At 37.6% G+C, this 15,593-nt stretch overlaps 1 protein-coding gene across 2 annotated transcripts in view; it reads right to left on the bottom strand.

Moving 5' to 3' along the window:
• Positions 1 to 15,593, bottom strand: part of PRKN (parkin RBR E3 ubiquitin protein ligase) — a 712,245-nt gene that overhangs the window by 404,711 nt on the left and 291,941 nt on the right. The window lies entirely within an intron of this gene.

Raw genomic sequence — 15,593 nt, 5'->3', positions numbered from 1 at the left:
TTTATTTATTTTTGCAATTTTTATTATGGTACTTTCATATTCATCTTTGTGTTCTTACCTGTTCTTTCTTTTCACTATTATTTCACTCCCTTGCCATAATTTTTACAGTGCCTTCCTTTTCTGTTTATTATTTGCTTTTCCCTCTTATGTCTTACTGCAGCCTCACTGCCTGCCATTCTTCTTCCCTTCCTAGCTCTACACTACAGCTTCTATGCCACAGTCTGCCAGTTTCTCCCACCAGAGTACAGAGGAACAGCAGAAACTCCATGTCAGAGACCAATCTGTGATAATGAGCTCTGTCATGACTCAGAATTAATTTCAGGAAAAGGCAAAACACTATAAAATAATCACACACACATCTCCTATAGAAATACAGGACTTCCCCCTCAAAAGAGGACACATGGATTTATTGGCAGGTAAGCTGCAAGGGGTCTGCAGGGCTCCTTGATTGCGGCAGTAGAGCAGTGTGAACGTGGCAGCTGGCTAATTATGCTGCAAAGAGCTTGGCTGTTTTTCAGCTCCCTTCCTGCATTTTATCAGAAGATGTACTGGGGACTGTGGAACAGGATTTAGATGATTTCTAGAGATACTTTTTACTGCTTCTTCAGGGAAAGGGAAGAAATAGGACTAGCTCTTTCTACATACCACAAAAGCTGCTTTTATCCACATTTATGGCCCTCGTAAGGAGTTCTGAAAGGAGAGGCTTAAGGAGAGCCAGAAGACTCAGGTAAAGATCTACACCACCTTTTGGGAAGCCATTAGTAAAAAAAAAAAAAAGCTAAACAATAAGAATTACAGAAACAAAAAGATGCAATGACCCTATAAATAATTTCTTCACTACACAATGGCAAGCTTTTTGACCTCAGATTAGTTTGTTTGTATCTATTACAAAAAATTAAGTGAAAACATTTTAAATGGAAAAATGCTTGCTCCTTAGAAACACTTTACATCAAAAGTTTCTCACCACATATTCATTTTTTAATACTTGAAACTTCAGCAGGGATATCTTGGCCCATTACACATCTAAGATAAAGCATGCTCTATGCAATTTGCTATAAGAAACATCTTTCAAATAAAATATTAAAAGCTAGTAATGATCAAGAGCACAAAGCACCAGGAATTCTTATACTCTTAAAAGGAATTGTACTTGGTCAGCACCTTTGAAAACGATGAGCCAGTCCAGTTTTGTGTTAGTGTGCACACCAAGACAACGCTGCACAATTCGCACATTGATTATTATTACCTTATGGCTGTATAAAGAGTTTAAGTAATGTGGCACGTAGGAGCATTCCGCATGCCTTTAATTTTATAATTAACGCTTTAAAAAAAAGGCAGTAAAATGCAGTTGCATCAGTTTCCCAGCATAATTCTTCTTCTGTCTCCACTACAGAAATGAGTTTCATGCACCATTTCTCTGTCTGCTTGCAGCCTTGTGACCTACGAATCAGGCAGTCTCTATGATGGGAAAAGACGTACCTGACAGTTCTCTACAGCAAGGGCTCTTTATTTCTCTATAGCTTAGTTTAATCATCTGCAAAAAGTACAGGATAACAATTTCTATTTCACAGCATGATCACACGAGTACACAATTTGAGTTAAGTACTGAGAAATGATTAAAGAAGAAAATCTTCATATCTGGAAAGCTATTTGACGTATTTGAAAGAAACTTGTAAATGTCACCAGAGGGTGTAAAAATATAAAAGAAATGTCACCAGAGGGCGTAAAAAATGTAAAAGAAGAATATGTGTATGTCAAAGAATCACATTCGATTTCTGCATCCCCTTCTAGTCAACATAACTTCAAATATAAAGAGAGCAAAAGAGTAACTCCAGTGTTTCTGTTCTCATTTTAGTCCATAGATTCAAACAATACTTCTGATGGTATCTTTTGCATGGCAAAGAATGGTCCGTTAACTATGTAAATCTTCAATAAATCCTCCTGGAGAGGAGATATTTCTAAAGCAAGATCATTTCTGTATGACTATTTGCAAAACACAACATTTTTTAAGATACATAAGAGAGCTCAGTGAGTGAGTTAAAAATCTCAAAATAACTATAATATGGTTTAATAGTTTATTTTAAAAAGTCAATGTGTGAGAACACACCATATTTCCTTTGTAGGAGCTTACTCTGAATCTTTAAAGACCTTTCCATGATCCCATTTTTCACATGCAAAGTGTAGAATAAGTGTCTCAGTTTAGATATGATACACTAAGATAAAACAAATTTCTGAAACTGTAATTCTTGAACACATACTATAACAAACAGGAGAGAAAAACTTTTTCACAAAATATTCTCATTTGTTTAACAATGTAATTCATAGTCTGCTTTGTACCAAAATGACGTGTTTTTAAGTGAGATCTGTTGTTCAATTTTGTATATATTCTTAGAATACATGCTCTCTAACTGAATTCTGAAGTGTATAAACAATACACGATTTCCCAAATTCATTAATGAACAATTTAATAAAGTACAATGACTCATAATTCCTAAATGTTTCAGTAAAAAATCCCACTGGAATTTGAGCATGATTAAAAATTGTGCTATCCAGCTTTTTTTCAGTCTTGTTAAAACAGCTGTCCTTACGCCCAGGCCTCACAGCTCCACCCCAGACTAATTCCCTGATGAGAAAAAGAATTCTGCTTTACCACTTGGTAACAGAAAAAGAAAGGCTGATCAAGTTATAATAAAAGAAGGCTTTGAAGAAAAACTCAGACAAAACACTTCTGAATATATGGGTTAAATTAATTACTTCCAAATATCTGGTCTTTAAAATACCTCAACTTTGGCATGTAGTTGAGAATCAACTGTGCACCTGCAGCCAACAACTAATTTTCTCAAACAATACTGTCCTCCACAAACTGCTAATCTAAATAAGTGAGAAGTAATTAGCTCAAATCAGTTCAGGTAATAGACCACTCAGATTAATTAGGGGTTATTAATTTAAATCCTGATCCTTTGCACAATGCTCTTTTTAAACTTCAGATGTCTCTGAAACCCTATTTTTCAGAGGACACATAAACCTACATAAGACCCCCTGAAAGTAAATGCCTCCTATATATTTCTATGGAAACTAAGACAGATACAAAGAGCACAACAACACTATTTGATAGAGCAAATTCTCAGCTACATAGTCACCACCATTAGTGATGCATTTTTGCCAGCGATGAACAAGAGCCTGCGTGCCGCACTGGTAAAAATCTGCACCAGCAGAGGTGACCAACTGCCACCAACTGCTGAAACACACCACCCACTGCCTCACTGTGCTCACATCCACTGTTTGGTCTCCTTAAATGCTCAGCAAGCATTGATGAATGTCAGTGAGTGTCATTTTTTCCACATGGAGGAATTCAGTGACACACCTTTACTTCATATGCACTTCCATGTTAGACTGCCCCTCTGCTGCCATCTGTCACACGGCAACAACATGTAATGGAATATTGGTGGGAAAGTTCAACTTCTACTGCAATACCACCAACATCCACCTCTGATGTCATAGGCCAATAGAATGAAACAGGAGGATTTACTTTTGGAACAGCCTTCTTATTTTGTTTTTTTAAAGGAAGGACCAATGGACAAAATGAAATGTGGATGTCACTGCAAACAAGCATAAGTAGAATATATTCAGCAGTACAGTAATACTTAGAAAAACCTCATCTAATATATGTAATCCTATTTTGAGAGACAACCTAGAAAACCTACAGAGATCCTCCCAGCCAATGTTTCTATGATGCCAATGGCAACTTTAAAACAGACCTGGCAATAAAATTCCTTTTCAGAGAGAATTACATGGCTCTTTTCCTAGTTATCTAATGAGCAGGATCAACAAAACAATCAGACATTGAGAACTTAGGTGACACATGAAGAACTGTATGGGAATAACATAAGATGGTTAATAGTTCGTCCCAGCATATCAAAATTCACTTCTGCTTTATCTGTTGGGTATCCTTGTTAGTAGAGGGCAACATATATCCAAGAAATGAATTTTCTTCAGTTTGATTACTTTCTCCAGTTCTCAGGCAAGGGAATCACTGTAATACTGCACACATAACCCATCTTTATATTACACACTCATAAAAACACCATTCCCTCGAAACAGATATTCAGAAACCTGCTCACACAGAGAACTTTCACTGGAGAAAAGGATATTCCACATGGGGACACTGGAGGGAGAAAAGTGCCTCATCAGCAGCTCTGATACATCAGTTTCCCCCCTTGCATTACCCACACATAAGTATAACTTGCAGTGCTTCTGAACAGAAGCTTCTGCTCACAGATATTACATGAACTGTCCACATGGAAGTACAGTATGCACACTGAATACGTAAGCAGTACTGAATATACGCCTTAGGGTATATACCAGGAGTATGTGAATCAATCATGCTTGCCATGCAGCTTCCCAGCAAACATTCCCACCGCCTTTAATGGACTATGGATCAGACCCTAAACACTCCCTTGTCTCTCCTTAAAGATGCTGCAGCAATGAGGAAACTAATAGAAATGATCGTCTTATTTCTCTTAGACTGCAGCCAAAGGACTGCAGGCATAATTCCAGATGCTGTGGCATGCACTCATGGTCCTTCTGCCTGCAGAGTCTCTCTCAGCCCTGGGATACAGTGCAGGGACATGTTTCATCCTCAGCCTTTGAGTACCTGTCAGAACTGTCTTCCTTCTAGAAACGCAATACAAAGACTTTTTAGAGCTGAGGATGGAAGTTAACCATACAGGTATGTCTAGTTGCTCAAGTCATATTTATACAGAAAAAAAATTCTCTTAGAAATGCCACATTCTCAAAGTTAAATGAAAGATAACATGGCGAATATTCTAGTGTGACTTACAAAAACAAACAAACAAATCAACTCAAGTATCAACACAAGAAATTATCTACTTCTCTTAAAGTATTTTCAGTGTCAAAAAGGTGAAAAGAGGACAGTGAATGAGAACAGTAAGGAATGTCAATGAGACAAAGTAGAGGCTTATTATTTCTCTCATTTTTTTTGTAGCACAGCTAAGTCAGCTCCTCTCTGACCCTGGCAACTTTACACAAATTATGCTTTTTAAGTGCATTCAGTTCACTATGACATCAGGCATCAGTTTCTTTTTATTCCTCTCTCCTGCATTGCTACAGAGCAAAAGGCAGATTCTACTGACCCGTTACATCAACAGCTTTCTCCTTGGTGGTTTGAAATTGATGTTTCAGAGGGTCATCCTTGCATTTTTGCTTAAAAATATGAAGTGCTATGACTGTAGAAGATGCCAGTGTTACAGCTTGCTACACATAGCAACATTTAAAAGTCCGTGTGAGCCAGAAAGTGGTTCTCCATCACTGATTTGCCAACTGTAACTTGTCATCAGTAACTGTTTCCATACTGTATGACACAAGGCTCTAAGTAGCCCTGTTTGAGTAGGAGGATTGGACCCAATGACCTCCAGAGGTCCCTTCCACCCTCAGCCACTGTGTGATTCTGTGACATTTTACTGTGAGAAATAACAGGAAGGCAGGTAAGTTTGTATACCTTAGTAAAAAAAGTGTTTACTGGCAGTTAAGACTGAGAGGATGTACCAGGAATAGTTCAAGAGTAAGAATAAACATTTGTTGAAGAAATGTCACATCTATGACAAGCAGAACTTTATGGACAAGTCAAATTTAATGTTGCTGAGCCAGTTACAAAGCATGCTGGTAGAGCAGATGAGGTGTCCCACCACAGCTCCCAAGCTTCTTTCAAACTTCTGCTGAAATCTGCTGAGTGTAAGCATGATTCTGTACATTTAGAATGGGAAGTCAACTGCGTGCGGACACAATGCTAAATGAAAACAGCATTTTTTTTTTCAATTATGTAAAATAGTTAGCTCCAACAATGCTAGCCTAATGGATGACTAAGGCTGAGAGATCTTTGCCTTTCAGTTTGCCTTTTCATTTTGATTTAAATTATGCATCATCAACCATTTATATAGTAAATACTTAAACATGCAATTGTTTAATGAAACCTTTCACTTTCCACCTTTGTGATATCTTAACGTTTGGTAAGTCAATTCTGAAATATTTGGAACTTGCCTATGCTTTACCAATATTATTCGATCCACTAATTTATTTGATCATTATGGTATTGTTTTCTACGCAAATACAAGGAGTTAATTCCAACATGAGCTAATTCCTAACAGATAAGAAAGTAACTAAACACTTTGGAAAGCCCCATTCCCTCACCTGAAGTAACAATGCAGATCATGGCCATATGGAGATCGATATCAAAATTGTGATAGGGAAAAGACTAGTAGGAAACTACAGGGGGAAAAAATCAAACCAAAGAAGCTAGTGATCTTAGAATGATGACAAGTCTGTTCCATAAGATGAGAGTCAGAGACCAAGTGGAAGTTGACTTGAGAATTATTTGTAATAACACTGACATGTACAGATACTTCTTTGTGTTAACATCAGCTTCTCTTGTTATATCTTGTTTCTCCTTTTGAATTAAACAACAGTTTGTTTCAAGTAAGCTGTTTTGGGTCACAACATCCCAAAATGGAAACAAAACAGTGAGTCACCTAAGGACTTCCTGCCCTGACCACTACATCCTTCAGACTTAGGAAGCAACACATCAGCCTCATTGCCACAGACTGGCTTTTGCCAGAAGCTGTAGGAAGGCCGGTGATTGGGCAGTATAGGGAGCTGCTCCTGCCAGCATGGATCTGCCTTGTGACAGATTCAAGAATCAATACCAGTTTTGATAAAAAGTGTTGGTTTCTTCCTTTTTTTTTTTTTTTTTTCCAAGAAACCATCCTTTTCTTATGGAAATATTTTATCTGTGCAGACTCCTTGCCTCAGCATACCATTCCCACAGTTCAAACCTCGGCTTCGCAAAGCTTCCTTGTACATCTCCTGCCTCTCACTATACACAGCATGACATATAGGAGCAATTTGTTTCATTATATAATTTCTGAAGCGATTAAGTATAACAAATACAAGAAAAGATTCTAAAAATAATTAATAAGATATTGATATGGATCTATTTCTGAAATATCTGTTCTTTTGCATTGACGTTGGGATGCAGTAAGAATTATGGAGATTATTTTAACTAATAAGCTTGGAAAATGAAAGGAAATGGGATGATAACAATCCTGTTTGGTGAGCTTCACAGCAAGACAAGGGCATTTGGATTGTAACGTGGGTATTTTGGCAAGAAAGCGTAAAGAAAGAAAAGCTGACTATTCCGCAATGGCTGTATTCCTACTTTCATGTTCAAATCCGTCTTTGTGCAATATGCTCTAAGCACACAATAGAAATATTTGATATGATTCTTAAAGATGTAACACCAAAACTATTTATACATATATAATAAAATATTATTTGTCCTACTATTAGAGGACAAATATTAGAACTATATTCTGATTATTGCTCTGAACTTCACTCCTTCTGTCATTTATTTTTGTTGCAGGTTCTCTGCTTTTTTCTTTTTTTTTCTTCTTCCTTTTCTTTTTTTTTTTAACCTCAGTTGTTATTCTTCCCATATCTATCCTTTAATCCCTTCCTGATGTAAATCCCTTCCATTCTTGCCACTATTCTTCCTGCTGAAATAGTACTTGTTTCTACTTCAAATTTACCTCTTGATTAATTTTAGTCTCTGCATTTTAAGAGATGTTCCATACTAATATATTCGTCTTCTCCCAGCAAAAATCACAACACAGTGAGAATTTAAGTAAACTCCAGTGACTAGCTAGCTATGAAAAGACACCAGTTATCAGCCCAAATAGCATAGACTACAGAAGGCCAGCTGGATGTAGAGACATTTAGGATGACTGAATGCATTTTATTTTCCTTGCAGATAAAATGTGTCACCACAGGGAATCGCAAAAAATAAAGTACTTTTCAAAATTAGTTCTCAGTGTTTTCTCTCTGTGTAAAATCTTGTTAATATCTTGCTGATAGTATTGTAACTCACACCCAAAAATACTGAAAAAAAGACCACCACCACAGTATTGCTATCTTAATGCTTGTGTTATTTGGCTTCCTGCAATATTGAATTTCTCATCTAATTTTGTATTATGTCTATTTCATAGAGAATATTAAAATATTCCTTGTTGTATTGAATAGCATACAGCCTGCAGTAATAGCATTGATTTTCCAGCTTCAATCCTGCACAACATTTGGCAAAGTCAGATGCAAATTGCATCCACCTGTATCAAGGAGATAGTGACTTCCAGGAGAACACAGAAAAGTTCGGACAGGAGAAATGCCTCACTGTCATGGAGGGTCTGGAGGCTGCACAGATTTTACAAAAATCCAGGCTTCCTACTTTCTTAGGAGAATCATCTATTTCTGAGAATGAAGTAAAAGTGGAGTTTGAGGTTGACTTATGATGTTATAACATTTTTCCATGACCAAGAGCTTGACATCAAGAGAGTATCAGACGCAGTGAAGCACAGGTTCCTCAGCATTTAATTGCTCATGGTATTTCAAAAGAAAATAACTCAGTGGAACTACAAAATGAATCACTGAACAATTTCAATCAAATCCTTTCTCTGCAAATTATTTTCAATGATGTTTTAAATCCCTCACACTAAAATAAAACTAACCCTATCTACCACTTGTTAGACTTATTTCTTGGAGAATGCAACAGAAAACAGTCTTTACTCAAAGCTGTGAAATACTTTTCAACGTACTTTGTTGTCAGCATGTTACTTGGAATTAGATTATGTCAAATATTTCACCTATTCTAAGAGAAAGTAGCCAAACTCTTCTCCTTTCTTGGGATCAAATCCTGCACTGAAAGACCAGGCCACTTTGCTCTCTTTTCCAGTCCAGTGTTTCAGAAAGCAATAAATAAAGAAAATATATATACTAAAAAAACAACAGAAAAACTAATCATGACAGGCAATCATTTGCAAACATACAACTCCTTCAAAATCTGCCACATTAAGCTTCATTTTATAACATCTGTCTTGGCGGTATAAATTGTGCTTGGCTTCATAGGTGCTCTGAGCCATACAGAGAAGGAAAACAATCATGACAACAGAAAAATAATGCACAGTGTGAGTGTGGGGACAGGGAGCTGATAATCTAAAAGCTGCTCAGTTTTGCAGGGCACTTTATTTTGAAAAAAAAAGTGTTACGTTAGCTTTCCTGTTTTAACACAACATAGTTCTGCCAGTGGAAGAAAAGTGAGAACTATCGCATTTATGAAAGCTGCCAACCTCCCTCCAGCATTTCCAAAAGAATCCCCTGAAACTACTGCACAAAAAGAAAGCAATTTATTCCAGTACACACAGTAGAAATTTATTGTTACAAGAAGTTAGGCTTTTTTTTGACACTGAGCAGTTATACTACAAATATTTTGAGAAAAGCAGCAGTTGGAAAATACAAACTTCACACAAGAACCACGGTGGAGAGAAGTTAAGTTTTTGTGGAATACTACATCACAACTTGCCTCCATAATTACAAGTGTTGTCTACATTTCCTTTTATAAACTGATACAAAAAACGTTTCCTAAAACTCCCCAAAAAAGCCAGACTATATTTTCATTTTTTTATTAATGACAAAGAAAGGAAAAGTAGACATTGATTCAGGAGCCCTACTTCTATAACTAATATTAAAGTACACGCACAAAGTATAGTTTAGTTTGTACTTAAATCCAGCCTTTTCAACAATACACTTGAATGTGAATTTATGTCCCAGAAGATTTAATGAGATGCACATAATCAAAGATCATAATTTATAAATCTTACTAGCAAACTTATTTAAAATAACTACATATTTTCATTCAATATTCCATTTAATCGTATGTTAATCTGAACATTTGTTTCCATTTATGTTGTAAACACTGCCGTGAAAATAATTTTCTTCCATTAAAGTAGGTTTATTAATATGATTCAAGGTGCTTGAGGGGATAGGAAGCAATCACGGAAAACCTACACCTTGCAACCAAATTTGCATCTCTGATTGGACATCCTGCCTGTAAGGATCTGCAAGGATCAAGAGTGATCTCCAGCAGCAGCCATGTTAAAAGGAAGCAGTTTCCTCCTTACTTCATTCAGCTGACTTCCTCTTCCACCCACTAAAGAATATCTAAACTCCACTCTGAAACAGTAAGCACCCTCCTGCAGCTCCCTGGTGGTGCTGTATACACGAAGTGTCTCAAGAAATCTGTTTTTAATTTTATAACAGATCATTTTCCTCAGATGTATCAGTTCTACGAAAGGGACAGAGGCCATGGTTCATTCCAACTGAGCTCCAGGAGGCCACCATGGACGCAGAGCCTCAAACAAAGCCTTACCCATGTTCAGCATCCTGTCCGATTAAATGGCTTGCAAGGGTCAGGGAGAAAAGAAAGGGACAAGCAGACCAGGAAACACACTGTAGACACTCTGTTCTTGAGCTGATGAGCTAAATTCTTGCCAGTATGTAAAGTATAAATTATTGAACACAGAAACAGACGGATATTAAGAAGATAACCCAGGAATGATGGAAATGAGTTATAACTCAGATGAGTTATTTCAAGTGTGTAAACTCAAATACACATATTTGTCTTAAAAGGATACTGTCAAGTTGTTCTTCGTAACTTGTCAGGTATTTGTTATGAGGTTACAAGCATGCAGAAACTTTTGGATTGACAGCTGCAGACTGTTAGTCACAGCCCAAAAGAAGTGCTGTGGCTGTTTGCTAAAATGCAAACTAAGAATTGAAGGCTTTTGAAAATATAAAAACAGCCACTGCAGTGCGTCCTACGTTTTACAAAGACAACATCTTACCAAAGCAAGCCCAAGTCAGTCCACCAATGCAATCATCATGCTTTTGTAAGACATTTACCCTAGTTGCAATGAATGTTGTTCAACTGTGCTTACCAAATAGCTCTCTCCCTAGGAAAGTAAGCCATCAATGTACTTCTGACATTCCTCATTAATTGTGTTTACAGGGGAATTTGGAATCTCTCATGACTCAACAGGAGACTGAGTCCATAGGAAATGCATGCAGAATGACAGAAGATTAATATACTGCCAACCTATTTTGTTTGGCTTTTTAATTAGAGAGCAAATAAGAAAGCAAATAACGTGCAGAAAAAAAAATAAATGCATAAATTCAAGTGACAGATTATCTTTCTAATAACAACAAAACATGGTTGCTTGCTAAGATTGTTAACATAGTTTAATTATGTCACAGGTAAGATCTGTGTATAAATCATATTTAGGGCATCTCACATCAAAGAGTAAAATAAATCATTAAAATGTATTTGGACAGACTCTTAATCATTTTTCATGGAACAATTATTTTTGGAAACCTAGAGTAACATAACTCTGTCTCCAAAGGGACTGAAACTACAAATGAGTACTCAATTTTTAAATCTTTTGTCCACGTAGAAGTAAAGAAATCACTTCCTCTACAGGACTGGGAAGAGAGAAGAAAAAATAATACTTGAGTGTTCTGAATAACTGAGAAGTATTCATAGTCTTATGCTATAAGGAAGATGAATGCATCAGGAGGGGAGAGGGAAAGGATGAACAAGCCAGAGTAGAAAAACAGATTACTGATTTTTACCATCAGACAGACATCAAACTGTGGCAGTCACGCATAATAAGCAACATATGATTTGTATTTCCCTTTAATTTCATGGACGCTCTGTCTAAGAAGGCTCATTGGTTTTGATTGTTTGTTTTTATTCAGGATGATTTGACAAAATTAGCTTTCGCTGTTCCTTCCTTTATTGTTGATGTTGTTATTTTGCACAGCATTTACAAGGGAAAATGGACTGGTAAATGCTACTGATCTTAACAAAGTCAGTGATACAAAAACCTTAAAATCAGATTGCTCCAAAGACAAATATGACATCGTAAGTTAGGATTTCCACAGTTTGTCCAAGCAGCCTGAGCTTTACGTGATGAGACTAAAACAATGTTTTAAATTCAGTTCCTCTTGTACTTTCCATATTTGGTTTTCCGTGTATACGTACAAATTTTCCTTCTGTTTTATATAAAAGTTGTGACTTGTGCAATAGCTACACAAATGAAACAAATGCCTATTTCTGTTAAGAGAACTCTGTGTGAGGAACTAGTAGGTGCCCCATGTCATGATCCCTCTGACATCCTATCAACCCATAACAGGAAAACTGGCATTGCTGTGCAACAGAAAGCATACTTTGGCCACAAAAGCTATCAAAATGCTAAGTGATCTGATTTCTTTGCACAGAATCATAGAGCAGCCCAAGTTGGAAGGGACTCATAAAGACCATCAAGTCCAACTCCTGGCTCCACACAGGATCACCCAAAAATCAGACTATATGACTGAGAGCATTGTCCAGATGCTTCTCAAATGCCCCTGAGCTCAGTGCCGTGACCACTTCACAAGGGAGCTTGTTCCAGTGCATGACAACCTTCTTGGTGAATAACCCTTTCCTGATATCCAACCTGACCCTCCCCTGTCGCAGCTTCATGCTGTTTCCTAAGGTTATATCACTGGTCACCAGAGAGAGATCAGTGCTGCTCCTCCACTCCCCTCGTGAGGAGCTGTAAGCTGCAGTGAAGTCGTCTCAGCCTCCTCTGCTCTGGGCTGAACAAACCCAGGGACTTCAGCTGCTCCTTGTAAGTCTTCCCCTCTAGACCCTTCACCATCTTTGCAGCCATCTAATAGCTCTACGTCCTTTTTCTACTGTGACGCTCAAAACTGCACAAAGTACCACTGCTGTGAATTTTGACCTTCACTGTAGATAATAATTCTGAACCTACAGCCTACATAAAATGTCCATTTACAACACAGTTTTTAACAAGGAAATCAGCTCCAGTGCAGGTGTGCTCTGCAGTATGCAGGGCTGGCCATGTCCAGGGGGTTCCAGAGCCAGGGCAGCCCCAAGAGACCCAGGTGTTATCACAGCTCAGAGAGTGAGTGACAAGGAGTGGGCAGGGTCAGAAGCACGGCAGCCATTCCACACACATATGCAGAGTGAGACCCAGAGGTCAAGGTCAAGGTGGCCAGTCAGGGCATGGGTGGGAGCATGCTGTCACTGCCTCTGCCAGCAGCACCTGTCAGCCACTCACAAGGAGCTCTGGGTATGGCATCTGCCCAGCTGAAGGCCGTGTCCTCTGCATCCCCAGTGGCCTCTCCAGACACAGGAACCGACATGGCTACCCAGGCAGAGGTCCAGGGAATGTGTGGCCACCCAAGTCTCAGGCTCCAGGGTGTGCCTGAGTTTTCTGTCAGTGTCTGATAGCAGCAGTGAGCTCACCTGTGGAAAGAGGTCCTTCCAGTAAAAGTATCTCAGACTGTTTGTTGGAACAAACTGTTGCTTAATATCTTGTATCTAATAGAATAAAAAATGGGTATAATATTAAAATTAAATGCTGTAAGTCTCGCAAAAGTTCATAATGAAGTGCATGCTACTTTAAAGAGTATACTGAAACAATCAATTTTCTGTACATTCTTACTAGTGAATCAGTACTGAAGTTTTAATAACGCAAAATCAACCTTCGCATATTTTTTGAAAGAGTTCTTGGGAGAACATTAAAGAAAAAAATGTATATATATGATCCCATAGAATTTGAGAAACAGAGTGAGAATTATTATTGCCATTACATGATGGAAAAATATAAACATTATAACTTAACTCTATGACGCATGTAAAACCATGTAAACCAAAATAAGATCTTCTGATTCCCAATTCCCTACTTGTATGGCATGACAGCGCTGTCTTACTGCACTATGCATGTACTGTGGCAAAGATATAAAATAGCACAAATATTTAGTTAACTTGGGTGAAACAAAATAATTCTATCTATTTCTGAAGTGCACCATTTTTTCTCAGTTATTCATATAGTCGAAAACAGCTTGACAGCTCTTATAGCATGAATGACTATTTTTAGGTATCATAGTGGAAGAAGTTTCAAAAGTTATGCTATATGTGATTCTCTGAATAAATCCTGCCTGGTCCAATTTTAACCAACAACCTCTCTTTGTATTTGGCTTTCTTTGTCTGGAATTTCTGCTTGAAAGTTACAATTCATTGTTTCAATCCTTCATCAGCTGCCTGCTTTAGAACTGTGTTGTAATTGTTTGATTAGGTGTAATAAACTTACTTCCTTACTTGCAACACAGTGTAACACGGAGAGGTGCAACTCAGATGACTAACATGATGCATTATTGAACAACTCAAATTAAAAGGGAATACAATTAAGGCTGCTATCTGTCTGAATGATGGATACTCTTTACTTTCCTCTTTTCAAATCATGAATCTAGTTTTCTGTCTCACCAGTTCAGCTAGTACCTCCTCCACAATTTTTTTTTTCCTTTTTTTCCCAGGGAAAGGACAACACCCTCCATCTCCTTTGATATTTGATATCCTGTCCCCTAAACCACTTTCCTGTATCTCCATATAGGGAAAGGTCAGATTTTTTTACTTTATATATTGGTGTGCTCACAGGAGCTGATAATTAAAGGAAAAAAATTAGTCTGGAGGAAAAAAAAGTGATCCCCTCCCTGCACCTCCCTGCCCCCTCAGCTGTTTGGGATGTCTTTCTCATATTAAAAACTCTCAGAACAGAGCAATGAAATGTATTCTACTCTCCTAAAAGCCTGCTGTGACAGCAGAAATAAGGAGGTAGCCAACGAGGGAACCATACAGCAACAGATAAAGCTTGCAATGAAGACTGCACACATCGTAAGAAAAAGTCTGCAGTTTTTCCTCTGAATTAACTTAGAATAGTACAGTATATCTTATTCCTTCACCAAAATATTGTAGCCTTGAAAAAAACCTAAATAGTGTAATTGTTTAAAAAGCAAAGCATATAAAACATAGCCGAATGCTACTTTATAGTATTTAAAACATATTCTTCATTGCCTAAATAGCATAAAGAGTATGCAGATGCTCAACAAAAGACAGTCATGCTTAGAGATTTGAGGAACTCTGTTCAAATATTTCTTAATCAACAGGTCCCTTGACACTGAATGACAAAACTTTTGAACTTCTGCAGGTAAACACATATGTACCACGCTTTCTAATTGTCACGTTTGTAAAACAGTTGTCAGATCACAAATAGAGATGATAGCATGAAATAATTTAGAAGTACATAAAAAAGGTGCCGGTACATATAAAAGGTGAACTAGCTTAAAGCAGGCCTTAGCTCAACAAAGCATAAGCTATTGCTATGGTAAAGCCGAGACTTTCTCTTTAAGGGTCTATCTGAAATGTTCTAAAATTGGAATATTTGTACATACTAAACTTGAATGACTTGGTAATACTCAAAAAAAACCAGTAATATACAAAGAAATCTGGGCACAAAACAGTAAAATGTGATGAACCTTGAATTTTAAGTGAAGGTAAAATGATAATTCTAAGGAACATATTCTGAGACCCATACTTTCAAAAAGATAAATCTATAAATTAGCAGCGCTGAAAGACATTTGATGGCAGTGGACAACGAGCACATAGAATCATAGAATCATAGAATCATAGAATCATAGAATGGCTTGGGTTGAAAAGGACCTCAAAGATCATCGAGTCTCAACCCCCCTGCCAAGTGCAGGGTCGCCAACCACTAGACCAGGCTGCCCAGAGCCACGTCCAGTCTGGCCTTGAATGCCTCCAGGGACGGGGCATCCACAACCTCCCTGGGCAA

The sequence above is a fragment of the Numida meleagris genome, chromosome 3, assembly GCF_002078875.1.
Source record: "Numida meleagris isolate 19003 breed g44 Domestic line chromosome 3, NumMel1.0, whole genome shotgun sequence".
NCBI classification, from domain to species: Eukaryota; Metazoa; Chordata; class Aves; order Galliformes; family Numididae; genus Numida; species Numida meleagris.
This window is presented reverse-complemented; position numbering and strand designations above follow the sequence as displayed.